The sequence below is a fragment of the Halichoerus grypus genome, chromosome 12 (genome assembly GCF_964656455.1).
Source record: "Halichoerus grypus chromosome 12, mHalGry1.hap1.1, whole genome shotgun sequence".
NCBI classification, from domain to species: domain Eukaryota; kingdom Metazoa; phylum Chordata; class Mammalia; order Carnivora; family Phocidae; genus Halichoerus; species Halichoerus grypus.
This window is the reverse complement of record NC_135723.1, coordinates 9,918,716-9,945,937: the sequence shown is the minus strand read 5'-3', so window position 1 is coordinate 9,945,937 and position 27,222 is coordinate 9,918,716. Positions and strand designations below refer to the sequence as shown.

At 39.0% G+C, this 27,222-nt stretch overlaps 1 protein-coding gene across 5 annotated transcripts in view; it reads left to right on the top strand.

The window, feature by feature from the left end:
- The window catches only part of HECW1 (HECT, C2 and WW domain containing E3 ubiquitin protein ligase 1), a 430,747-nt gene that overhangs the window by 249,527 nt on the left and 153,998 nt on the right, over positions 1 to 27,222 (top strand). The window lies entirely within an intron of this gene.

Below are 27,222 nucleotides of genomic sequence, written 5' to 3'. Positions count from 1 at the left end.
CCTGATACAGAAGGACATGAAAATTAAATGAAGGCCTCTTAAACAGAAAGCTTTTTGTTTTTCTTCTGCAGCAGGATACAAATGTTGACATCCCAGGGATTAGAGGCAAGGAGCTTGGCACAGAGTAGACAAATTAAAAAGTATTTATTCTTCCTAAAGCAAAGCAAAATGGATGAATTAATAGGTGAGGTCTTTCAAACAATTGAGGTATAAGTAAATCTCATACAATTTAAACATTCTAGAGCAAACAGAAAGAAAAAAGCTTCTAAATAATTTTCCTTACCCACCATAGAACTAAAACCAGAACTGTCAAAGAGAGCACTAAAATAGAAAACTATAGGTCGATCTTATGGATGAATGTAAATATAAAATCCTTAAGTTAAATATTGGCAAATAGATTTTAAAAGGATTATTAAAATAAAATTATACGCAGGTTGTAAAGTTGCCTCAATATTCAGAAAATTATTATTACAATAAAGTATGTGAATAGAAAACCGCATCATCCTCTCCATAGATACAAAAAAAAAGCATCTCACATTTCTTTCTCTTAATAATGCTTGTACTTTCAGAATAATGCTAAGTAATAGTGGTATTACTAGAGGTATTAGTAGTGATCTCTGTCTTGTTCTGTTTCTAGTGGTTCCCCAGAAAACATAGGCAAGAAATGAAGATTCAATATTGGAAAGAGAAACAAAATTATCATTACTTTTAAATGACCTGACTATATTATTCAAAATAATTGGGACTCTTAGAAACAATAAATTATATCTAATATGTAAGAATTAATAGCTGTACTATAAGCAAAGAAAACCAATTAGAAAACATAATGGAAAAAGGTTTTCATTTTAGATTAACCAAGAAAAATAAAATATCTTAATAAGAAATGTGCAAGACCATGACCTCAAAGAGTTATCTTCACTCACATGTTCGCTGCATCATTATTCACAATAGCCAAGATATGAAAGCAACCTAAGTGTCTGTCAGTGGATGAATGGATGAAGATAATATGAGAGAGAGACAGACAGACAGATAGATGAATATTATTCAGATGTGAGAAAGAAGAAAATCCTGCCATTTGTGAGAGCATAGATGAACCTTGAAGACATCATGCTAGCAAAATAAGCCAGAAAAAAAGACAAATATTGTATTGTTTCACATGTAGAATCTAAAAAGGCTGATCTCACACAATGTTATATGTCAATTATATCTCAATAGAAGTGGAAAAAAAGGTGCAAGACCAATTTATTTTTTATTTTTTTAAAGATTTTATATATTTATTTGAGATAGAGCAAGAGAGCGTGAGAGAGTGAGAGAGAGCATGAACAGGGGTGGAGAGAGGCAGAGGGAGAGGGATAAGCAGGCTCTCCACCGAGCAGGGAGCCTGATGCAGGGCTCGATCCCAGGACCCCGAGATCATGACCTGAGCTGAAGGCAGACGCTTAACTAACTGAGCCACCCAGGTACCCCTGTGCAAGACCAATTTAATGAAAAGTTTAGAACTATTGAAAGATATAGAAAATTTGAATATATGCAAAGATGAACTGTGTCCCTGTTTCAGAAGCAGTGTTTAAACTATATAAATTCCCTGTAAATTAATTTATAAATTCAACACAACTGCAATTAAAATATAAATAGATTGCTTTTGACAACAGAGTAACTCTAGCTTCATCAGAACCAGTATGTAAGAAAAGTTTATAATGGTTTTGGGAAATGAAAATAATGAGGAAAGACTAGCTTGCCAGGAATTAAAACGGGCTATGAAGCTATGAAAATTAAAATCATTAATGAAGAAAGAGACTAATAGGACAAGGGAAAAGAAGAGAGTAAGAAAATAGACTCCAGGATATTGGAAACTTTAATTAACAGTTAACAGTAATATTTAAAATCAGTGTGGGAAAGAGAGATTTTACCATATGTGGTATTATGGCAGCTAAGCAAAGTTTTGAAATATATATATATATATATGTATACATCAAACCCTCTTATTATTCCTAATTCCTTATGTACATATGGATAGAAGTTTTCAATATTTAAAAAACATAAAAATTCTAGTAAGAAAGCATGCATAGTTTAAAATCTTGGAGAGGAACAGTTCTTTCTAATCAGAACACAAAATCTAAGGCCATAAAGGAAAAGTAGCAATAAATTGTATTAGCTACATTAAAAAAAAAAAAATCTGAATGGAAAAAAACTCTAAAAAGTAAAAAGTAGAAAATAAAAAGAAGAAACTGGTAAAAAATCAGGCAAAAAGCTAACTTCTTTAATTTACATAGAACTCATTTCTATTGTTTAAAGAAAAGACAAACCATTTTAGAAACAGGCAAAGAACCTGAAGTCGGTTTTTAGGGGAAAAAAATACAATCACCAATAAACACATAAAAAGATGCTCCATCAAGAGAATATAAAGACAACCACACTGGGAGAAAATATTTGGAAAATATATATCTGATAAAGGGCTGTTATCCAAAATATACAAAGAACTCTTAAAATCAGCAACGAGAAAATGAGCAACCCAATTTAAAAATAAGCAAAAGATCTGAACAGACACCTGACCAAAGAAGATACAGATGGCAAATATGTACAGGAAAAAATGTTCCACATCATATGTCAACAGGGAAATGCAAACTAAAATGAGGAGATACAACTACACACCTATTAGAGTGGCTAAAATCCAGACACCGCCAACACTGCTGACAAGGATGTGGAGTAACAGGAATGCTCGTTCATTGCTGGTGGGAGTGCCAAATGGTACAGCCAGTTTGGAAGACAGTTTGATAGTTTTGTACAAAACCAAACATACTCTTACCACTCTTACCATATTATCCAGTGATCACACTCCATGGCGTTTATCAAAAAAATTGAAAATTCAAGTCCATACAAAAACCTACACACAGATGTTTATAGCAGCCTTATTCATAATTGCCAAAACTTGGAGGCAATCATGATGTCTTTCATTAGGTGAGTGGATAAATAAAGTATGGTACATCCAGACCATAGGATATTATTATGAGCTATCAAGCTACGGAAAGACATAGAGGAATCTTAAATGCGTATTGCTAAGTGAAAGAAGCCAATCTGTAAATGTTACATACTGTAGGATTCCAAATACATGACATTCTGGAAAAAGCAAAACCATAGAGACAGTAAAAAGATGAGTCATTGCCAGGAGCTGTGGGGCGGGAGGGATGAACAGTATGATACTCTAATGGTGGATACATACATGTTATTATACATTTGTTCAAACCCACAAAACGTACGACACCAAGAGTGAGCCCCAATGTGAACCAGGGACTTTGGGTGATAATGATGGAAGCACATAGATTCCTACATTGTAACAAAGATGGAAGATGTTGATGGTGGTGGAGGCTGTGTGTGTGTTGGGGCAGGGGGTTTCTGAGAGCTCTCTGTACTTTCTGCTTAGGTTTCCTGTGAACCTAAAACTGCTCTTAAAGAAAAATAATTAAAAAAAAAAAAGAGAGATGCTCCAATCAGAAAGCAAATATAACATGATCCAAAACAACATGGTATCTTTGAAATTTTGTAAGAGAAGGACTTTGTAGGAAGTGACAGCTAGGACATAATGGGGCATCTTTACACAGCTGGCACAGAAGCTTGACCTAAGGGCTACAGGAAAGGGAATCACTGAGTTAGAAGACAAACTAAGAAAGTTCACCTGAAACCCAGTGGAAATAAGAAACAAAAATAGAGAAAGAATAAAAAAGATCTAGAGATCAAATCTAGGGACAATAGGAATTTCCAAAAAAAAAAAAAATTACGAATGAAATAAAAGATAAAAACCTTTTCTGATTTAAAAAAATATATACGTTAGACTAAACGTTGAAAATCCTAATCATATTTCAGATATCTGAATTTACATAGTAAAATACATATATATGTTCATGGTAGAAAATTGAGTAAGCATATAAATAAGAAGGAAAAATGATAATCCAACATGCAGCAAGCCTCTGGAACTATATCTGGAAGAATTTTCAAACTGAAGAATCCTATAAACAAGCAGAAGAAACTTTCAGGATACTTGGAAAAAAAACAAAAGCCAAGAAACTTTGAATGTTCCCTCCACAGCACTAAAGGTGGCAAGAAGATTATTTAAAGGAAACATTTTGTTTTCTACTGTATCAGCTGTCAAAGATACGTGAAGACAAGGGAAGACAGATATTCTCAAGCACGTAAGAATATAGAAATTGCCCACACATCAAAGACACAATCCCAGGTCTGAGGAAATTGTGGATGAAAGTGATTAGCTATAAAATGATAGGCAAAATAATTGTGAGGATACATTATTGTTTTATTATTCAAACATATATTGCGTGATTTATTGCATGAATGGGTTGAACAAAAAATATTCTAACCTTAATTAAAAAGGCACTCTTAAAAACTCCTTTTTAAAGATTTTATTTATTTGAGAGAGAGAATGAGCAAGAGAGAGAGGGAGCACTTCTATTCCTGAGCAGCAAAGAGGACTCACATGGTGACTGTATTAGCGGGCAGGGCTGCCATAACAAAATGCCACAGATGGCGTGGCATAAACAGCAGACATTTATTTTCTCTCTTCTAGCCTTCTGAAGGCTAGACATCCTAGAGCAAGGTATTGGCAGGGTTGGTTTCTCCTGAGGCCTCTCTCTGTGGCTTGCAGATGGCCTCCTCCTCCCTGTGTGCTCACCTGCTGTTTTCTCTGTGCACGTGCATCTCTGGTGTCTCTTCCTCTTCTTATAAAAATGCCAGTCTGATTGGATTAGGGCCCTGCCCTAAAGACCTCATTTAACCTTAATTACCCCTTTAAAGGCTCTATCTCCAAATATAGTTACATTAGGAGTTAGGACCTCAGCATTCATAACAGAGACCCACTGTTTCCTTGCGCTGATTTGACAAAGTCTACTCTGTCTGTCTGCGTAGAGTGCCTGTGCCACAGGAGATCTCATACAGCTAGCTCGCTATCAACCATTGTACATAATATATATTTTATATATTTTTATAAATACATATTATCATATAAGTGTATAATTATATATTTAATATATATTAAAGTGTAAGGATTTTAGTCTAATTTTCTGGGAGGGACTCTGTAATGAAATAGCACTGGAGATGAATGCTGATCCTAGAGCACCAGTCCTGTCTCCTTAGCCATATAAATACAGATACAGATGTAGACATAAATATAAATGTAGATATACATATATATGCATATATATAATTATATATGAATTTTTCTTTTCTTATTTACATGAGCTTGATCATCTCTCCACAATCTAACAAACCAAATGTATACTCATACATTACAACACTTAGCCATGAAACACTAGAGGTTTTTAAAATCAAAATTGGGAGACCTTGGTTTTGTCTGGTCAGCTAGACAACTACTAAATCATTCTGAACTCCTGTGAACTCAACCGGAGATCTAAGAAAAGAATAGCTGCAACTTTGCAAATAGAAAAGCAACCACTTTCTGCAAGAATGACAAGAAAGAAAAACTCACCTCAAAAAAAAAGAAAAAGAGGCAGTACTGACTGCCAGGGATCTAATCAGTATGGATATAAGTAAGATGTAGGAACTAGGGTTCAGAATAATGATTATAAAGATACTAGCTGGACTTGAAAAACCATAGAACACATGGATTCATTGTTTGTGCATAACACCAGTGCTCCATGCAGAATGTGCCCTCTTTAATACCCATCACCAGGCTAACCCATCCTCCCACCCCCTCCCCTCTAGAACCCTCAGTTTGTTTTTCAGAGTCCATAGTCTCTCATGGTTCATCTCCCCCTCCTTTTCCCCCCTTCATTCTTCCCCTCCTGCTATCTTCTTCTCCTTTTTTTTGTTTTTAACATATAACGTATTATTTGTTTCAGAGGTACAGGTCTGTGATTCAACAGTCTTGCACAATTCACAGCACTCACCATAGCACATACCCTCCCCAATGTCTATCACCCAGCTGCCCCATCCCTCCCACCCCCCACCACTCCAGCAACCCTCAGTTTGTTTCCTGAGATTAAGAATTCCTCATATCAGTGAGGCCATGTGATACATGTCTTTCTCTGATTGACTTATTTCACTCAGCATAACACCCTCCAGTTCCATCCACATCGTTGCAAATGGCAAGATTTCATTCCTTTTGATGGCTGCATAATATTCCATTGAATATATATAAGAAGCTGGTTCTTTGAAAGAATTAATAAGATTAATATACCCCTGGCCAGACTTATCAAAAAGAAAAGAGAAAGGACCCAAATAAATAAAATCATGAATGAAAGAGGAGAGAACACAACCAACACCAAAGAAATACAAACAATTATAAGAACATATTATGAGCAACTATATGCCAACATATTAGGCAATCTGGAAGAAATGGATGCATTCTTGGAAACATACAACTACCAAAATTGAAACCGGAAGAAACAGAAAACCTGAACAGACCCATAACCAGCAAGGAAATTGAAGCAGTAATCAAAAATCTCCCAACAAACAAGAGTCCAGGACTGGATGGCTCCCCAGGGGAATTCTACCAAACATTTAAAGAATTAATACCTATTCTACTGAAGCTGTTTCAAAAAATAGAAATGGAAGGAAAACTTCCCAACTCATTCTATGAGGCCAGCATTACCTTGATCCCAAAACAAGACAAAGATCCCACCAAAAAAGAGAATTACAGACCAATATCCCTGATGAACATGGATGCCAAAATCCTCACTAAGATACTAGCCAACAGGATCCAACAGTACCTTAAAAGGAGTATTCACCATGACCAAGTGGGATTTATTCCTAGGCTGCAAGGGTGGTTTAACATCTGCAAATCAATCAATGTGATACACTACATTAATAAAAGAAAGGACAAGAACCATATGATCTTCTCAATAGATGCAGAAAAAGCACTTGACAAAATACAGCATCCTTTCTTGATTAAAACCCTCCACAGTGTAGGGATAGAGGGAACATACCTTACTATCATAAAAGCCATCTATGAAAAGCCCACAGAGAATATCATTCTCAATGGGGAAAAACTGAGAGCTTTTATCCTAAGGTCAGGAATATAGCAGGGATGTCCACTATCACTACTGTTGTTTAACATAGTACTAGAAGTCCTAGCCTCAGCAATCAGACAACAAAAAGAAATAAAACGCACCCAAATCGGCAAAGAAGGAATCAAACTCTCACTCTTCACAAATGACATGATACTCCATGTGGAAAACCCAAAAGACTCCAGCCCAAATCTTCTAGAACTTACACAGGAATTCAGCAAAATGGCAGGATATAAAATCAATGCACACAAATCAGTTGCATTTCTAAACACTAACAATGAGACAAAAGAAAGAGAAATTAAGGAGTCAGTCCCATTTATAATTGCACCAAAAATCATAAGATACCTAGGAATAAACCTAACCAAAGAGGCAAAGGATCTGAACTCAGAAAACTATAGAACACTCATAAAAGAAATTGGGGAAGACACAAAGAAGTAGAGAAACATTCCATGCTTATGGATTGGAAGAACAAATATTGTTAAAATGTCTATGCTACCCAGGCAGTCTATAAATTAAATGCAATCCCTATCAAAATACCATCGACATTTTTCACAGAGGAACGAATAATCCTAAAATTTATATAGAACCAGAAAAGACCCCAATTAGCCAAAGGAACGTTGAAAAAGAAAACCAAAGCTTGTGGTATCACAATGTCAGATTTCAAGCTATATTACAAAGCTGTGATCATCAAGAGAGTATGGTACTGGCACTAAAACAGACCCATAGATCGATGGAACTGAATAGAGAAAATGGAAAAAGGACAGTCTCTTCAATAAATGGTACTGGGGAAATTGGACAGCCACTGCAGAAGAATGAGACTGGACCATTTCCTTTCACCACACACAAAAATAGACTCAAAATGGATGAAAGACCTAAATGTGAGACAGAAATCTAACAGAATCTTTGAGGAGAACACAGGCAGCAACCTCTGTGACCTCGGCCACAGCAACTTCTTCCTAGACAAGTCTCCAAAGACAAGGGAAACAAAGGCAAAAATGAACTATTGGGACTTCATCAAGATAAAAAGCTTTTACACAGCAGAGGAAACAGTTGACAAAACCAAAAGACAACTGACAGAATGGGAGAAGATATTTGCAAATGTCTTATCAGATAAAGGGCTCATATCCATGAGTTATAAAAAAATTTATCAAACTCAACACCAAAGAACAAATAATCCAATCAAGAAATGGGCAAAAGACAAACAGACATTTCTCTAAAGAAGACATACAAATGACCAACAGACACATGAAAAAATGCTCCGCATCACTTGGTGTCAGGGAAATACAAATCAAAACCACAATGAGATACCACCTCATACCAGTCAGAATGGCTCAAATTAACAAGTCAGGAAACGATAGATTTTGGCAAGGATGGGGAGAAAGGGCAACCTCTTACACTGTTGGTGGGAAAGCAAGCTGGTACGGCCACACTGGAGAACAGTATGGAGGTTCCTCAAAAAGTTTAAAATAGAGCTACCCTATGACCCAGCAATTGCACTGCTAGGTATTTACCTCAAAGATACAAATGTAGTGATCTGAAGGGGTACTTGCATCCCTTTCTAGCAGCAATGTCCACAATAGCCAAAGTATAGCAAAACCCCAGATGTCCATCAACAGATGAATGGATAAAGAAGATGTGGTATATATATATACAGTGGAATACTACTCAGCCATACAAAAAATGGAATCTTACCATTTGCTATGACGTGGGTAGAACTAGAAGGTATTATGCTAAGTGAAATAAGTCAATCAGAGAAAGACAATTATCATATGATCTCACTCATTGTGGAATTTAAGAAATGAAACAGAGGATCATAGGGGAAGAGAGAGAAAAATAAAACAAGACAAAATCAGTGAGGGAGAAAAACCATAAGAGACTCTTAATCATAGGAAAGAAATTGAAGGTTGCTGGAGGGCAGGAAGGTGGGGGGATGTGGTAACTGGGTGATGTACATTAAAGAGGGCACATGATTAATGAGCCCTAGGTATTATATAAGACTGATGAATGACTGAACTCTACATCTGAAACTAATAATACATTATATGTTAATTAATTGAATTTAAAATTTAAAAATGCAAGAAAAAAATAAAATGAAAATTGGACCAAAATAAGTATATAGGATATCATCCTTTTTAACATTCTAAAAGTATATAACTAGTATATGCTCTTTGGAAATACATAGAAACAAAGATAAAAATATCACCAGTAATCCCACCACTTAACAGCCTTAGGAACTCACAGAAATGAAGGGCTTTTGATTATCTCAGCCCTGGAGCCAGCATTTGGAGAAAGTTTAACAAGCCTCCCAGTGAGGGGGTCCCAGGCAGCATCTGGATTATGTGGATACTTATGGCCATCTGGCACAATGCCTTTTACACAGTAAGTGCCCAAAAAATGGTCACTAGGTCGGCAAAAATCTAGCTGAAATCTTACTGGTTTTTAAATCCCAAATGTCCTTTCTATAAAAATTCTTTTTATTTACACTTCATTGAAGGATAAAAAATTTCAAATATAAAGATCTTAATTCCAGATTTGCAACTTTCAGTTCCAGTATTCAACTCAGTGGCCACACTCTGGAAAAAACCTTCCTTCAGGTAAAAAGTCTTGAGAAAAAGTATATTCTTACTTCCCAAGGATTTCACAGAGCCGATTAAGTAAATTAAATCTGAGCTGTACACAGATTGAATGAATGTAGTGTATAAAGCATTCTGGTTGGACAGAGATACACCTGGGACTTGGAAGGGAGGGCTCGGTTCCTCCTCATCTCAAGCAGAAAAATAATAGGCCACAGAAACATCGAGTCCAGGCTGGCCTGGTCTCCATCCCCAGGAAGCCCACCCTACCCTTACACCAACCACATTTTCAAACTTAAGAGTCCACGGTTGTCATGTACAGCAAACTGCCATCAACATTTTCGCCATCCTTGATCTATGAAGAAAGTGAAGTTCAGGTTGATTCGCAAGTGATTTGACTCCAATCTCTTCATTTCTTTGCTTCAAAACACAGGAGACTGACCCAGGGAGCCAAGCTCTCAAAATGTGCTTTTTCAAGAATTCGTTGTTCACCCTTCCCCCTCACAATAATTAACCTCAGGTTCTGGTAGATCGGTAAGTCCCACGCCCTCCAACCACCTGCATTGGACCATGAAGGGCCCTGCATTTAAGGCACTGTGGCTGACTGGGGAGCCAGGGCCAACACTTGTAGATCTGACATCTTCCCAGGTGCTGTTTCATTAGAGGCTTAAAAAGTCAGAATCAAGTCCTTGCATTTTAATGCACAGAGATAATTACTTTTTGTCCTTTGGAGTTTTCCTTTGTAACTTTTGACAAAGATGGCAGAAGCCCTAAAATTAATAAAGTCTTCAGGGATGTTGCATGGGTAAACACCCTTATCTGTGTTTCCACCAAAGGGAAGTCATAATTACCAGGCAGCCCTAGGATCTAAAGTGGAAGTCTGATCCTCTGGATTTTCTTATACCTCTCCCAGGGCTGTGGATAATTTCTCCTCCCACATTCTTGACTGCAGCCATCTTTTATGAAAAATGGCTACTCTGTCCACATTTCAGAGGAGGTCAGTAGAACCTTAGCATTAATGCTTTGGTGTATGGGTGTGTTTATTTATACATCCAAATAGATGCATTTCCATATAGCCCCTAACAGGTTGTTGTGGAGAAATCCTTGAGTTTAACTGGAGCCAATTTAATTTTATTGGCCAATTATACAGTATATGTGTATTACACTTTCAGATTAAAAAAAAAATCATCCTTGCTTAAAGTTGCCAACATTAACCTAAGATTTTTTTTTAATCTAGCTATTTGAAATCATTATTCTTTCTCTTTCTAGACCCTTTCTAGCAATGTCTAACTCTCTTTAGTTTGCCTTTTCTTAAGGACTCAAAGAGCTAATATAAGGTGATTTTGCTCTCCTATGTGCGTGGTAACTATTGGATGAGGAAAAAGGGGACTTCTCAGGAGGAAGTTTATTCAAGAGCAGGAGAATCTGACTTGTCAAAGAGCTACTCTATAACCTGGAACAATCACATAGTTTATGGGTGGAGTGCTCCCAGATAACCTGCCTTAGGAAGATTCTGCATTGTTCTCTCAGACATTCCAGTGGTGCATGATGAAGCACTTTGAACTAAAAAGAACATATAGGCAACATACATCCCAGGTATAGGACATGAGGGGCTAATTATTGCGTCTGGGTGTGTGTGTGCTTGTGTGTGTGTGTGTGTGTCTGGCTCTGCGTCTGTGCACATGCACAGGCACGCACCTTGTTAGGCTAATAGGAGTAGGAAATTAGAACACACTGAAGGCAGACAGAATTGGATTCAAATCCCTGCTCTCTGACCTACTGACTGTATGCCTTTGAAGCTGGGAATAAGATACCCAACCCCAACAGTTGTATGGGAATGTATCCTAGAAATGTTAAAGCAAGTTAGCAAGGGGGAAATGGTTTGTGTGGAAGCAAAATCATTTTATAGGTATCTTTTCAGGAACATCTTTCATTTAGTGAGAAGTAAATACTGTCCCAACAGTTGTATGGGCATTTTTTGCCTTACTCCTTCATATACTTAGTTCCCACTCTTAAAATCTTTAAAGCAATAATACAGGGGGAATATGGAATAAGAAAGTGGATAATACCATTTTGTCATAATTTTTCTTCTTACTTGGATTGTACAAATTAAAATTGGCCTGATGCTTTCCTCATTCGTTGCCAAATATTGAAGAAAATATCCAATTACCCTATATTTCCCATACAATATTCAGGGATGTCAAAAAACTGAGATGGGTTCATACTCCTGGCCAGCAGGGTTATTCATGTAGAGTTAGGGTCCAGAAATGGGCATTATGGGTTCAAGGTTTGTCCCTGATGGGTCTAAGTCCAAATACTGTCACAGTTTCACCAAACACTGAAATGGATGAACCCTGCACATCCCTCCCTGGATGATCCCTTACATTGCTGGTATGCTCAGTCAGAGGGAGTGGATGGTAAAAAAGAGCTCTGTGCAGAATGCAGTCCTTGTCTTTCATTCAGCAGACTTTGACCCACATAGAATAGCAGCTGACATACCCCCCATGATTTAATTTACCCAAAGGTTTTCAGTAAATTAATTTAATAGCTGTTTTTAAAAAGCAGAATTAAAGCAGTTTCTTTTTCCCCTCCAACCCCACAGATTTAGATGCAAAACCTAACTGTTGGCACTCTTGCCTTCTTAGCTACACTTGCTGGTGGTAAAGTATAAAACCCAGGTCTGGAAGGGCAATGGATTTCAGGAATTTCATAATCCATTAGAACAAGATTCTAAATTCAAGGAGAATACAAAGACAGAGCTTCAGTACAGGGCTCCTCTCTTTCCCTGAGCACCTTCATTTACCACTTAATGGAGCAAGGCCCCCTCCACCCCATTCTCCTACCACACTGTCGGGACCCTCGTTATGCTTCATCTGGACCATTGCAGCTGCTTCAGTGTTGTGCCTTCTGATTCCATGGTTCTCAGCCTGAGGTGCAGCCTAGACTCACCTGGGGAGCTTTAAGCATATATGTCCATGCCACACCCAGAGGGTCCACCTCCCTGGGTCTAGAGAGGGTTGACGTAGTACGAAATCCCCTTCACTTCAGCCTCCAGGCTATGATCATGGGAGCCTTCAGAGCACAATCTAAGCATTGAACTCCTGTCCAGAGCATCACCAAGTTTCTGCAATGAGTATGTCTTCCTTTCTGAAGTAAATTTGATCATTTAAATACAAAGTTATTTACCAAAAAATTAAACCAAACATTCAATGGCTCTCTCTTGCCTATAGGTAAAGGTCAAGTTCCTAAACATATACCACAATAAAAAAGAAATAAAAATAAAGCATAAATAAATTTAAATGTCCCAAATGTAGCAACACCAGCCTCCATTTCCTGACCCCTGCAGAGTCTCAGGGTCACCACGTTTTCCAGCTCAGGGATATGGCTGTGCTTGCAGCTCCCAGAACACCAGGCTAGTTTGCATTGCTCTGCCTTTGCTGCGGCAGTTCCCTCTGCCTACAGCCTCCTTCCTCCCCTTCCTCCCCTGGCTCATTCCACCTCATCCGGAGATACCCAGTTCAGGAGTGTCCAGCCTCCAGAGCAAACTTGGGCCATACCTCCACCTGCACAATATTGAAGCAATCTGTTGCCTGTCAAAAGATCAGCTCCTTAACGGAAGATGCCAAGTCCCCCACGGCACTCCAGGGCCACAGGAGAGAGATTGTGGGTGGACCTCCCTGGGTGACACACACAGCAGCCCCCTGGCCCTGCCTCTCCAACTGCCATTCTCCCCCTCATGGAGTTTTGTGGCACCTTTACCCTGACTTCTTTCCGTTGGCTTTCAGAGTATACTCTGGCATGGTTTGGCTTTAGTGAAAGTATGGTCTGTCAGTGCATAGGGCACAACAAAATGGTTGCAGATATGCGAGGAACACAGAGTCATGAAAGGATTGTTACTTAAGGGGAGGTTATCGTTCAAGGAGACTAGAGAGGTAAGTTTTATACATTTATACATATGTACATATACACATGTACATACATATACATTTTTATAATATACAACATAAATTATTCTATATGCTATACGATGTTTTATACACACGTTTTTTCAAAAAGTTGAGAAACATAGAATAAACTTGTTTTTAGATAGTAAGTTAGTTATATTTCCAAATGATAGAGTTAATATATTTGTCTTTACCCTCTAAACACCTTTCTAGGTGTTTTACATTTAAAGCAATGGTTCCAGTTGTTAATCATGAACTGTCAATTTCTTGCCCCTACGAAGTGTCGTAAGAGTCTGGAAATGCAGGGAAAATTGTGTGTGTGTGTGTGTGTGTGTGTGTGTGTGTGTGTGTGGGCATGCACCTGCCCTGCCTTGCTCCAAAGAGGATTTCAGGTTACTTACAGAATACACAAGCATGTACTTGTAGTCAGTGAAGAGTGGGGCTCCTGGGTCAGGTGAGTGTGCTCATGACAATGGTGGGCACACATTTTACAGGGGCTGTGGTGGGGGCTGATGGCTATGTGTTCAAGTGGTCCTTGCTAACAGAGGAACAAGTCCTGTTATATAGTTCATGGTTTACCAGGGGATGAAACCCAGCCACAGTTGCTCAGGAGAAGTACATCTGTTGGTTCTAAGATAGGGCAGCTATTTCTCACAAGGCAAAAGAATGTGTTGAAAATGAGCTCTGGCTCATAAAGGAAATAGAGTGAGGAAGGGTGTATTAGTCTTCTATTGTTGTGTAACAAATTACCACAAAGCTAGCAGCTTAAAACAGCACATATTAGCTTACAGTTCTGTAGGTCAGAAGTCCAGTACATGATGGCTGTGTTCTCTGCTCAGCGGAATGCAGATAAATACAAAATCAAGGCATCAGCCAGGCTGAGTTCTCGTCTGGGAGTTCCAGGGGAAAATTCTGCTTTCAAGCTCAGTCTTGTAGGGAAGAATTCAGTTCCTCATGGTTGTAGTTCCCATTTCCTTGGTGGCTTTTCAAGATAGCAGTAGTGCATCAAACCCTTCTCACTCTGAAACTCTGACTCCCTCTGGCCTCTAGACCCAAATTTAAAAGGCTCATGTGATTAGATGCACCCTATTATCTCCCTCTCTCAAAGTCAACTGTGACATATCACATCACCTAATCACAGGATCAGTCCCTGGGATTATGCAGGGCTGGTATACCAGGGGCAGGAAACCTTGGGGCCCCTGGAAACTCTTTCCTGGCCCCAGGAAACTCTTAGGCCCCTTCTTGCCTGCCACAGGCTTAAAAGGGCCCCTTCAGTCCTCCCAGTTTTGGGGGGTTGAAGATGGAGGAGGAAAGAGATAGGCCAAGCCAACTCAACCCAGAGTTCCTAACTACCTACATTATGTAGATGTTCACTCTCAGGGATGCACATGCCCTCTGAAGAAGCAGTGCTGCCACCTTTCCTTCCCCATGAGCTGCCAAGTACTTGCTCTAAGTCCAGCCTTATCACAAAGTAACCAGGGAGATGCTCAGAACTCCCTACATGTTTTCCCTATCTTCTGATGGAACCCTTCCAGAAGTTCTGCCCACTCCCACCTCCCTGCCTGCTGCAGCTCTGTGATCCCTAATCTCAACCTATGACCCTTCATCCCAGGCCCATGGTCCCTCAGATCGGCTCCAAGATAAGGGAGATGTGCTCATCCGCTGTCTGGGCCAACTGAAGAGTGGAGAAGCTTACTGCACAGTTGCTTCTATTTTGTATTTCATGAAGGCCAAGTATTATTTACAAAATTATTAAAAAAGCAGCTTGACATGAATTTGTTGGAAAACTGAGGATGGAAAAATATGGACAAGATTCCAAGTATATTAAATTAATCCAGATGAGCGTGGCATAACAGACAATGGATTTGTTGACCTGAAGTGTGGATTTTTAAGAAAGTCTGGCTGAGCAGAAAATTGACCCACACATATAGAAGGCATGGAGGCAGCTCTCAGAGTACCCTTGGGTCACATCTCTTTTTCACAGCCAGCCAAGCAGGTCCCTCGATTGACCTTTTTATGCTTCACGTTTTTCATTGAAAAGTAAAGAATAAAATATTAGATAATCTGCTAACATAATACTTGTTATACCAACACAAGGGGGTGGTATAGGAGATTCCAGCTTCTGTCACCCCACAAAGATCAACAATTAGCTATCCATGAACAGAAACAGCTCTGGGGAAGCTGTGGAGTCCACTTAAGAAACTTCAGCAACACAGTGAACAAAAATCCTAAGAATAATCACACAAGAAGAGAAGGAAGACAGCTTTGTTTGGCTGCATCGCCGTCCCCTTCCCCCAGCTGACACTGCTCAGCACCCCCAGGGATGCTGAGGGAACCCCCCAAGTAGAAAGAGTTCCCCTCTCTGGGAAAGGAAGAACAGAGTGAGTGACCCCAGTCTTTTAGGGCACCACACAAAGGTCCCACTTGGATTTCACCACACTCAGACCAGCAAAGCTGAGCTGTATAGGGAGAGGTAGGAACAAGGAAGAAAAGTAGGGTCTACCAATAGCAGCATGCAGCAGGAGCGATTATGGTTCACAGTGACCTGCTCTGTAGACAAACCCAGCAGCTTCGTTCCTTTTACCACTGTAAAAGGAACGAAGGACCAGCTCAGCTGTGGCAGAACCCCTCCAGATTTTACCAGCTTTTGTCCCATAGGCACTTGTGTTTGCCAATGCAAACTACCAGAGTCCCTCTTAGCTTTCTCTGCCCCCTTCCACCAGAGCCTGCCAGCCTAGGCCTCTACAGCTGTGCAAGGTTGCAAGATGCCACCCTCAAGCTCCATGGCTGACCTTCATCACTGTGTATGCCAAAAACTGTAATAAGAAACAAAGGTCATCATATAATTACAAAAGGGTCTATTTATCAAGAACGTACAGCAACTATCTATCTATCTATATCTGTTTATAAAACAACACATTCTTAAACAACCAATGGGCCAAAGAAGAAATCAAAAGGGAAATTTAAAAATACTTTGAGACAAATGAAAATGGAAATACAACATATCAAAACCTGTATGATGCTGAAAAAAAGAAGAAGAAGAATGTAGCAGGAGGGGAAGAATGAAGGGGGGGAAATCGGAGGGGGAGAAGAACCATGAGAGACAATGGACTCTGAAAAACAAACTGAGGGTTCTAGAGGGGAGGGGGTTGGGAGGATGGGTTAGCCTGGTGATGGGTATTGAGGAGGGCACGTTCTGCATGGAGCACTGGGTGTTATGCACAAACAATGAATCATGGAACACTATATCTAAAACTAATGATGTAATGTATGGGGATTAACATAACAATAAAAAAATTAAAAAAAAAAAAAACCTGTATGATGCTGCAAAAGCAGGTTTAAGAGGGAATTTCATAGTGATAAATGTCTACATTAAGAAAAAAGAAAGATCAAATAAACAACCTAAATTTACACTTTAAAGGAACTAGGAAAAAAAAGAGAACTAAGCCTGAAGTTAGCAGAAAAAAGAAATAACAAAAACCCAAGCAGAAATAAATGAAATAAAGACCCAAAAAAACTATAGAAAAGACTAACAAAACTAAGAACCAATTTTTTTGAAAAGATAAACAAAATCGACAGACCTTTAGCTAGACTAAAAAAAAAAAAAAGAAAACTGAAATAATAAAATCACAAATGAAAGAGGAGACATTCTGATACCACAGAAATACAGAGGGTAACAACTGATTACTGTGAATATTTATACAGCAACAAATTTGATAACCTAGAAGAAATTCCTAGAAACATACAACCTATCAAAACTGAATCATGAAGAAATAGAAATCTAAACAGATCAATAACAAGTAAGGAGATTGAATCAGAAATCAAAAACCTTTCCTCAAAAAAGCTCAGGACCAGATGGTTTCATTGGTTTTTCCTATCAAACATTTAAAGAAGAATTAATACCAGTGCTTTTCAAACTTAAAAAAAAAGAAATGAAGAGGAGGGAACACCCCCAAACTCATTTTACAAAGCCAGTAATACCCTGAAACCAAAGCCAGATAAGGACACTATATGAAAGAAAACTGCAGACCAATATCTTTGATGAATATAGATGCAAAAATTCTCAACAACATATTTGCAAACAGAATTTAACCGTACACTAAAGGGATCATACAATATGATCAAGTGGGATTTATCCTTGGGATGCAAGAATGGTTCAACATATGCAAATCAATCAGTAAGTAAAATAAATATTAATAGAATGAAAGATAAAAATCATGTGATCATGTCAATAGATACAGAAAAAGCATTTGATAAAATATAACATCTTTCGTGATAAAAAAAATGCACCTGGTGATGGGTATTGAGGAGGGCACGTTCTGCATGGAGCACTGGGTGTTATGCACAAACAATGAATCATGGAACACTATATCTAAAACTAATGATGTAATGTATGGGGATTAACATAACAATAAAAAAATTTAAATAAAAAAAATGCAACAAATTGGGCAGAGAATGTAATAATTGGGCAGCCCAATATAATAAAGACTGTGTATAACAAACCCAGAGTGAAAGCCCAGCAGTGAAAGGTTGAAAGCTTTTCCTCTAATATCAAGAATAAGACAAGGGTTCCCTTCTCACCTGTTCTATTCAGCATAGTATTGGAAGTCCTAGCCAGAGTAATCAGGCAAGAAAAAGAAATAAATACATCTTAATTGGAAAGGAAAAAGTAAAGTTGTCTTTGTTTGCAATGACATGGTCTTTTTTTAATATGATCTTATATATAGGAAATCTTGAAGACCACACCAGAAAACTGTTAGAACTAATCAATCAGTGAATTCAGTAAAGTTGGAGGATACAAAATCAACATATGTAAATCAGTTGTTTCTATATACTATCTGAAAATGCCAAAGAAATAAGGAAAAAAATACCATTTACACTAGCATCAAAAACAATTAAATACTTAGAAATACACTTAACCAAGGAAGTAAAAGTTTTGTACACTGAAAAGTACTAGGCTTTGATGAAAGGAGTTAAAGAAGACACACAAAAATAGATATTCCATGTTCATGTAGCAGAAGAATTAATACTGTTAAATGTCCATAACTACCCAAATCAATATTAGATTCAGTGCAATCTTTATCAAAATTCCAATGGCACTTTTCACAGAAATAGAAAAAAACAATCCTAAAATTTGTATGGAGCCACAAAAGACCCTAAATAGTCAATGAAATCCTGAGAAAGAACAAAGCTGGAGTTATTACACTTCCTGATTTTGAACTATACTACAAAGCTATAGTAATCAAAACAGGATGGCGCTGGCATACACATAGAAACATGGACCAATGGAAAAGACACTAGAGCCCAGACACAAACCCTTGTATACATAGTCAATATTTGACAAGGAAGCCAAGAATCCTCAATGTAGAAAGGATCGTGTCTTCAATAAATGGTATCGGGGAAACTGGATAACCACATGCAGAAAAAATGAATTAGACCTTGATCTCATACCATTCACAAAAATTAACTCAAATGGATTAAAAACTTAAGTGAAATACCAGCAACAATACAACTCCTCAGAGAAAACATAGAAAAAAAGCTCCTTGACATTGTCTTGGCAATGATATGTTGGATATGACACCAAAAGGACAAGCAACAAAGCAAAAATTAATAAGCGGGACCACATCAAACTAAAAAACTTGTGCACAGCAAAAGAAACAATCAACAAAATGAAAAGGCAACCTACAGAGTGGGAGAAAGTGCTTGAAAATCATGTATCTGATAAGATGTCAGTATCCAAAATATATAAAGAACTAATGGACCTCAATAGCCAAAAGACAAACAATCCAATTTAAAAATGGACAGAGGACCTGAATAGACATTTTTCCAAAGAAGACATACAGATGGGCAACAGACACATGAAAAGATGCTCAACATCACTCATCATCAGGGAAATGCCAATCAAAACCATAATGAACTATCACTTCACACCTATTAAAATGGCCATCATCAAAAAGATAAGAGATAAATCCTGGTGAGGATGTGGAGAAACAGGAATCCTTGTGCACTGTTGGTGGGAATGTAAATTGGTGCAGCTACTCTGGAAAACAGTATGAGATTCCTCAAAAAATTAAAAATAGGGGATGCCTGGGTGGCTCATTCAGTTAAGCGTCTGCCTTCGGCTCAGGTCATGATCCCAGGGTCCTGGGATTGAGTCCGCATCGGGCTTCTTGCTCAGCAAGGAGCCTGCTTCTCCCTCTGCCTGCCACTCCCCCTATTCATGCTCTCTCTCTCTCTCTGACAAATAAATAATAAATCTTTAAAAAATTAAAAACGGAATTTCCATATAATCCAGCAATCCCACTTCTGGTGTATATCCAAAAATATGAAAACAGGATCTTGAAGAGATATCTGCATTGCCATGTTCATTGCAGCATTATTCACAGTAGCCAAGGTATGGAAACAACTTAAGGGTCCATCAATGAGTGACTAGGTAAAGAAAATGTGAGATAAATATAGATATAGATATATAGATATATGAATGATATTATTCAGCCATGAGAAAGAAGGAAATCTTGCCATTTGCAACAACATGGAGGGATCTTGAGAGCATTGTGCTAAAAGTGAGATAAGTCAGACAGAGAAAGACAGATACTGTATGGTATAACTTATATGTGGAATCTAAAAAAGAGCCAAATTCATGGAAACAGAGAGTAGTAGAATGGTGGTTACCATGGGTGGGGAGGTGGGGGATTATGGAGAGATTTTGGCCAAAGTGTACACATTTTTAATTATAAGATGAATAATGTTCTAGGGATCTAATGTCGAGCATGGTGATTATAGTTAATAATATTATATTATGAACTTGAAAGTTACTAAGAGAGTAGATCTTAAATGTTGTCATCACAAAAATGAAATGGTAGTCATGTGACATGACAGAGGTGTTACCTGGCACTATGGTGGTAATCATTTTGCAGTATCTAAGTGTATCAAATCAACACATTGTATGACTTAAGCTTATAACAATGTTATATGTCAACTATATCTCAAGGCTAGCGAAAAAATAATTTGACAGGATTTTAACAACAACAACAACAACAAAAACTGTGGCATATACATCCAATGGATTATTCAGCCATAAAGAGGATTAATATGCTGATAGATGCTACCACATGGGGAAACCTTGTGATGGTTAATTTTATGTGTCAACTTGACAGGGACACAGGGTGCACTGATATTTGGTCAAACATTATTCTGGGTTTTCCTGTGAGGGTCCTTTTGGATGAGCATAACATTTATATTGATAGACTGAGTAAAGCAGATTGCCCTCCCTAATGTCAGTGGGCCTCATCCTATGAACTGAAGATCTAAATAGAACAATAATCCTAACCTTCTGTTGAATAAAAGGGAATTCCTCCTGCCTGACTGCCTTCTAGCTGAGACATCAGTTTTTCCCTGCCTCTGGACTCAGACTGAACCATCAACCCTTCCTGGGTCTTGAGCCTGCTGGCTTTCAGACTAGAACTTACACCATCAGCTCTCCTGAGTCTCCAGCTTGCTGACTGCAGATGTTAGGACTTGTAAGCATCCATAAATGTGTGACCCGATTCCTTATACACACACACACACACACAACACACACACACACACACAACTATTGGTTCTGTTTTTTTGGAGAGCCTTGATTCATACAAACCTCAAAAACATGATACTAAGCGAAAGAATCCACAGAAGGCCATATATTGTATGATTCCATTTATATGAAATATCTAAAATATGTAAATCCACAGAGACAGAAAGTAAATTGGAGGTTTCCTGAGGCAGGGGAGGAGAGAAGAATGGGAAGAAACTGCTTAATGGGCATAAGGTGTAAGGTTTTACTCTGAGTCATTAAAATGTCTAAGTAGATAGAAGGGTGGTCACACAACACTGTGAATGTGTTAAGTGCTACTGAATTGTTCCATTTAAAATGGTCAATTTTATGTTATGTGAATTTCACCTGACAAATTATTTTAAATGAAACAACAAAGTAAAAAATACATACATATGTACTCACACACACACACGTATGTACACGCACACACACATGCACGTGTGGTTACATGTGTACACGTGTGTGTGCATGCCCACACATGTGTGCACATACGTGTGTGTGTGCCTGCATGCTCACATGCACACATACACACTCTACACATACATATAAATACACCAAAAGCTTCCAGGGAGCCAAGTTGGTATCACATGTCATGGAATCTAAAATGCCATGGATATTAAGATGCATCATTGATTCTCATACCACCATGCTGGAAGAAGCTTTCCAATTATAATTCCAAGACACATTGCTGATTAGCCATACCCTGATCTCACAGTATTAACACAGAAAGCAAAGGATGTCTTAGGATTGATGAAGGCAGCTCCTGAGAGAAGGCCTGGGAAGGTACGGTACTGCTGCTTCTCAGCTTCGGTTGCTTACTGCTGGATATTCCGAAAAAGTCTGAAACCCACATTCTCAGTAAATAGTTTAACTTTTAAAAATATGCTGGAAACTAATTTTTTTAAAACTCTATTGCTGTATTGGCCAAAGAAAACATGTCACGAGGCCATACAGCCTCTAGCCTCACTGTGCCCAGTGAGCGAGAAAGAGTGCCTATCGCAGGTGGAACCAGGCAACAGTGATCAGCTCACGGAGAGTAGAGTGAAGGACCCCTCACAGACTGAGGGACTAACTGGCTAGGCGATAGTCACCCGGACGAGGAAGTGAGAGCTGCACAGAATGGATTTTTTGTCCCTAATGGGTACGGGCTTGAGCCCTGTGCATGGGGCCTCCATGGGTCAAGGCATCATAGAACCTGCTCCTGATGCTTGGAACTAGCATCAGGACAGTTTGAGATAAGAGTTACAAACAAATCTAAGGCATCTTTCTATTACCATTTGAAAGAAGTAGAGACTTAAGACTGATGCTTCTCCAAATGTAGTCCCCTCAGCAGCATTAGCCTCATCTGAACCTTGGTATAAATACAGACTCTCGGGCCCTCCCCAAATCTACAAAGTCAGACCTTTTGGGTTGGGGCCTGGCAATCTATATTTTATGAAGCCCTGCAGGTGATTCTGATGCATGCTAAAATCAGGGACCTCAGCCCCAGAGCAAACAGAATGACTCAACTATGTCTTAGAATTTGGTAGAGTTTGTTATATCCCTACTTTCAGAATAGTCTGCACTACACAAGAAACTATGTTTAAATAAATCGTTAGAAAAACCACAAATCATCAGGGAACATCCAGGATTTGCTCACTTTCAGCTAGCATTCTCATTGCTGTGTAAGTCTCCTCACTTTCTTCATAGAGAGCCAAATGCCTAGCCTCTCAAACATAGCAGCTCCTTGCCCCAAGTAGATTTGCTCCTGGTGCTAATATCTGCAGTCCTGTGTTGCCCAAAGCAGTCAGAGATAGAAAATCATTCCTAAGTAATTAACATGTTTTATTTAATTCACAAAATGAAAACTAGGAGGACTTCCTCATTTTCCAACCCCTCTCTTTTTGCCCATCGTGATTAGCAGAAGACCCTTGAGATTGGGAATCCCATGCCTTGCCTTCAAGGCAATAAAGTAGGAGCAGTGGGGACTCTGGAAGCTGGCTTGGTGACAGCAGCATCAGAAGGTAGAGAGGAGCAAGGAGCAAGCAGAATACGAACAGAACACAAGCAAAAGAGAGCTGAGCAGCCAGACTGGGTCTGAAGAAATGGCCTCACAGGGTTGAAGGACTCTCTGGGAGGTTCTGCAACTCATTCTATTTAAGTCAGAGGGACCAGAGATTGATTCATCCCAGGTGAATTTTGGGAAGTCAACAAATTGTTCTGAGCTCAGCTTTCACGTTTGTGAACTGGTGATGAGTGAATGATGCTTAATTTGCAAACCGTTAGAATGTCTAGAACTCGCTCTGTGCTTGGCACCTAAGCAGCTTTCATCCCCGTTACTTGTCTCTGGCCCCTTCAATGGGCCTTGTAAGTCTTCCATCACAGGTGTCCCTGGGGTTGGGGAAATTGCCTGGGATGTGGTTGACTGTTAGAATTTTATGTCTTATTCTTTTATGCCCCTAAAGATGACTTTGCACTTTAGGTTTATAGGCCTTTCTGCTGGAGAACTTGGAATGAGTTGCCTGACCACCTAATAATCATATTATGAGGACTCAACGAGACAAATTACTCAAAAGTTCTCTATAAACATTTGTAGTATGTGTTTCTTTGTTTATTGTTTGCACTTTTGAACATTTCAGAGACTTGGAGATAGAAATGAAACTTGGGACTTGGATTTGTTTGATTTTTTTAAGTTTTTTAAGGCAGCTTGGAGGCATATCAGATTATTTATTAGACTTTATCTTGGAGGCAAAAGATATCAAGTGAATAGGAACCACTGATCTCTGATGTAAAATGGAACCTGTAATCCCCTCCTCTTGGCTGCTAATATGCCACAGTTTGGCTATTTTATTATTTGTACTGCAGTGTTAGTTGGCACCTGATATTTAAATCCACATTATCAGTCATGGAGCCCTGCACTTTTCATTTATAGGAAAATCAGAGTTATCCGGGTCAGGTAAATAAATAAAGGTTCAGTGAAGTCATGAATTTCAACTTCTGGCATCATTATTGGTTTAATTTTTTTGTAACTAAACACAAACCTTGTCAGCATTTTAGGGGGAAGAGTCGTCTACAATTATGTGAGAATAACTGTGGATATATAAATGGAGTTAATGCATCAGAATTGAGCATAATGTGGCCACACCCCTGTGGGAAATGCTGGGTATGTGTGCTACATGGAGCTCTTCCAGCTTTTACCTGAGGAACAAGAGCCAGGTCTGGGACATTCAGAGAAACAACTCAGAATCACCTTTCACATGCAAGAGAGTTCTTTGAAAACTCCTGTTTTACCTCAAAATGCACACACATTTTGCATTCAACTTTAAGTCTCTTCATGTTTGTTTTTAAATTAGTTTTACCCCAAATTCTGAGAACAGTGGATGCTCCATGGCAGGCACCCTTGCCCCTGGCACACCTGCCTACCTCTGGAAATGGGAGTGCACCTGTCTGAGAAACCTCTGTGTTCTCGGAGACTGGAAGACGGAGGATATAGGTCAACACGCTTATCTGACCACATGTTTGAGGCACGTGTGTGTCCAGCAAACAGACTCATCTTCATGAGGTGGTACCATGAAAGGAAAAGTAGAATTTAAAGAACGTGGCAGAGTTAAGGCAGAGGGGGCCTAGTCATCACAGCTACGCATCTTCATAATGCTGAAGCAGAGTTCCCCGGCCAGGGTAAAAAGGCCTGCTCCCCACTCTATTTTTTGCTGAATTGCGTTTTGGGAGTATGCAACAGTGGTGTGGATTCATACTTATAGCCTTTAAAACAGCAGACGTAATGAGAAAATGAGAATGGGAGTAGGAGGGATACATCAGAATTAAACCCCAGAGCCCTTCACTCAACTCCAAGAGCCTTCTCAGTAGCCTACGGGATCTTCCGCACACCACCCACAGATTCGGCTTTGAATATCTTAAACCATTTGCCAAGGAGGCTTTGTTGTGGAAACATTTGTCTGTGAAACAAATAGTGACACTTCATCTGAGAGGGGGCATCAGGACCCAGCACCCAGTGGTTAGAGTAACAGCGTGGCATCACACACAAGGAAGAGCAAAGGGAACAAAGAGAACCTGCAGACCCGAGAAGATGAGCAATTTGTTCATGTGCCCCCTTCACCTCAGGTGGTTCCAGGGTGAACTATTTGGCTGAGTCTTCACACCGTTTTCACAGGCAATAAATGGTAGAGCGTCGGTACGTGCAACAGATTTTTTAACCTCAAACATGCCCCTGGAACTCACCTCAAACAAGAAGGCAAGATGCGGAACCTTCCCGAGACATGCAAATATTTTTACTCCCTGCAAAATGTTTATCACAGTTACGGTTGCCTCCATGTTCATCTCATCAATCCGGTGGCGAGATGACTTTGTAAATGATGTTAGCAAAAAGCCACAGGTTAAGTAGACTTCTATGGAGTTTTAAATGTGTCTCCCCTTTGAGCTTAGTAGCTTCTGAAAAATATACATTTCTCTCTTTGTCTACAGACCTGTTTTTTGATGCCATAAAGATGGAGAAACGTTTTGTAAATACCCTGAATAGCCAGCAGAGGAATATTTAAATAGGAAGAAGCAAAATATGTATGCTTTAAACTGGAAGGAACAAATATACTATCCTCTGTTGTGATTGCATGTTTAAGCTTGTTAGCCTACTATGAAACGTGTCGTTTAATCCTATACTTTTTAAAAATTGGAATGCACGCACTTTAGACTTATAATTCTACAAGTCTATATTAAAAGTATAGTTTTTGTTGTGTCTTCAAGGAACTTATATTCTGAGGAGATAAGCTAGATGTTGGCGTCTTTAAACTAGAACTAGGAAGATGACTGTCATCGTCCACTTTGACAGGTATAGCAGCATAAGGGGTTGTGGCCAGCCTGTCGAGGGCTCCTATGGCCTTCATCTGGACGTAGGTTTGACAAAGAAGGAAAATTTACATTAAGGAATTTTGATTTATTGGCCGCTTCAAGAGTTAGGAGAGTGGTCCAGCCTGAGGACTCAGTTTCTGAGCTGTTTGTTGACCCCTCTTGCTGTATGTCAGCCAGGCAATGTGAAGAACAGAGTAGGAAGAATCGGGCTTTCCAAACTGAAGGAAGATAATGCCTTGGGACCAGCCCATATTCCCAACCCACAAATCCCAGGCCATGTCTTCCTCTGATTCTTTATTATCAAATGAGACTCTTAGAGGACAGACCTGTCTCTTATCTCACGTGATGCCATGATCCATTCCATTTGCCACTGACATTGATTCTCTCTGCTGAGCAGCCCAGCAGCCCTGAAATGCACCTTGCACTTGGGTCTGGAAGCCGGCATACTAAAGAGGTTTGCACATTAGCTGAAGCTAAGCACAAAGGCACACCAGGGGCACGAGCTTCAGTGTGAGGAAGTATTCTAAAAATCCCTTCGTACTGTCCTGGGCCAAAGTTGTGAGCCCCAGTGATGCCCAATCGTTACACTCATGTCTTATAAAGGCAGCTTGATGGTAACATCCAATCACACTCTTACAGCATCAAAGATACTGAAAGAAAGAGAAGCAGCCCACACAAACTACAGCAAAGAGACTTTGAGCTAGAGGTCATCAAGTTCTCTATCTTTTCCTTCTTCAGTACAGATTATCTTCTAGAAAGTGGATACTGTATGAATTTGCTTAACACTCCGATTTTAAAAATTATTTTCTAATGCAATGTATTAAATAGTAAATCTGCCTTTGAATAAATATTCAGAATCATCTCTGAGTAGAACTTTCCTAGAAGAAAATGGAAGCAAGGACCTTAGATGTTCTGATTAATACATTAGCAGATATATATTGAGCAGTGCTGGAAAAGAAAACATTTTAGCAACCTGACTTGCAAATACCTACTAGACTACAGATGACCCATGTAACAATTATGTTCTGAAATTTCCCAGGAAGGCAATTAAATAAGAGAGACCTCAGAGTAGTTTCTTAATGCTATGCTCAGGCTCTTCCCTAATACACAGAATTTCCTGGAAATCCCTAAATAATAATACAGATCAGAAGAAATGGAGGTACAGCAGTTTAACAGTGTACTTTGCTAAGAGGAAACACATTATAATTACAACAGTAAACATCTGTTGACCTATT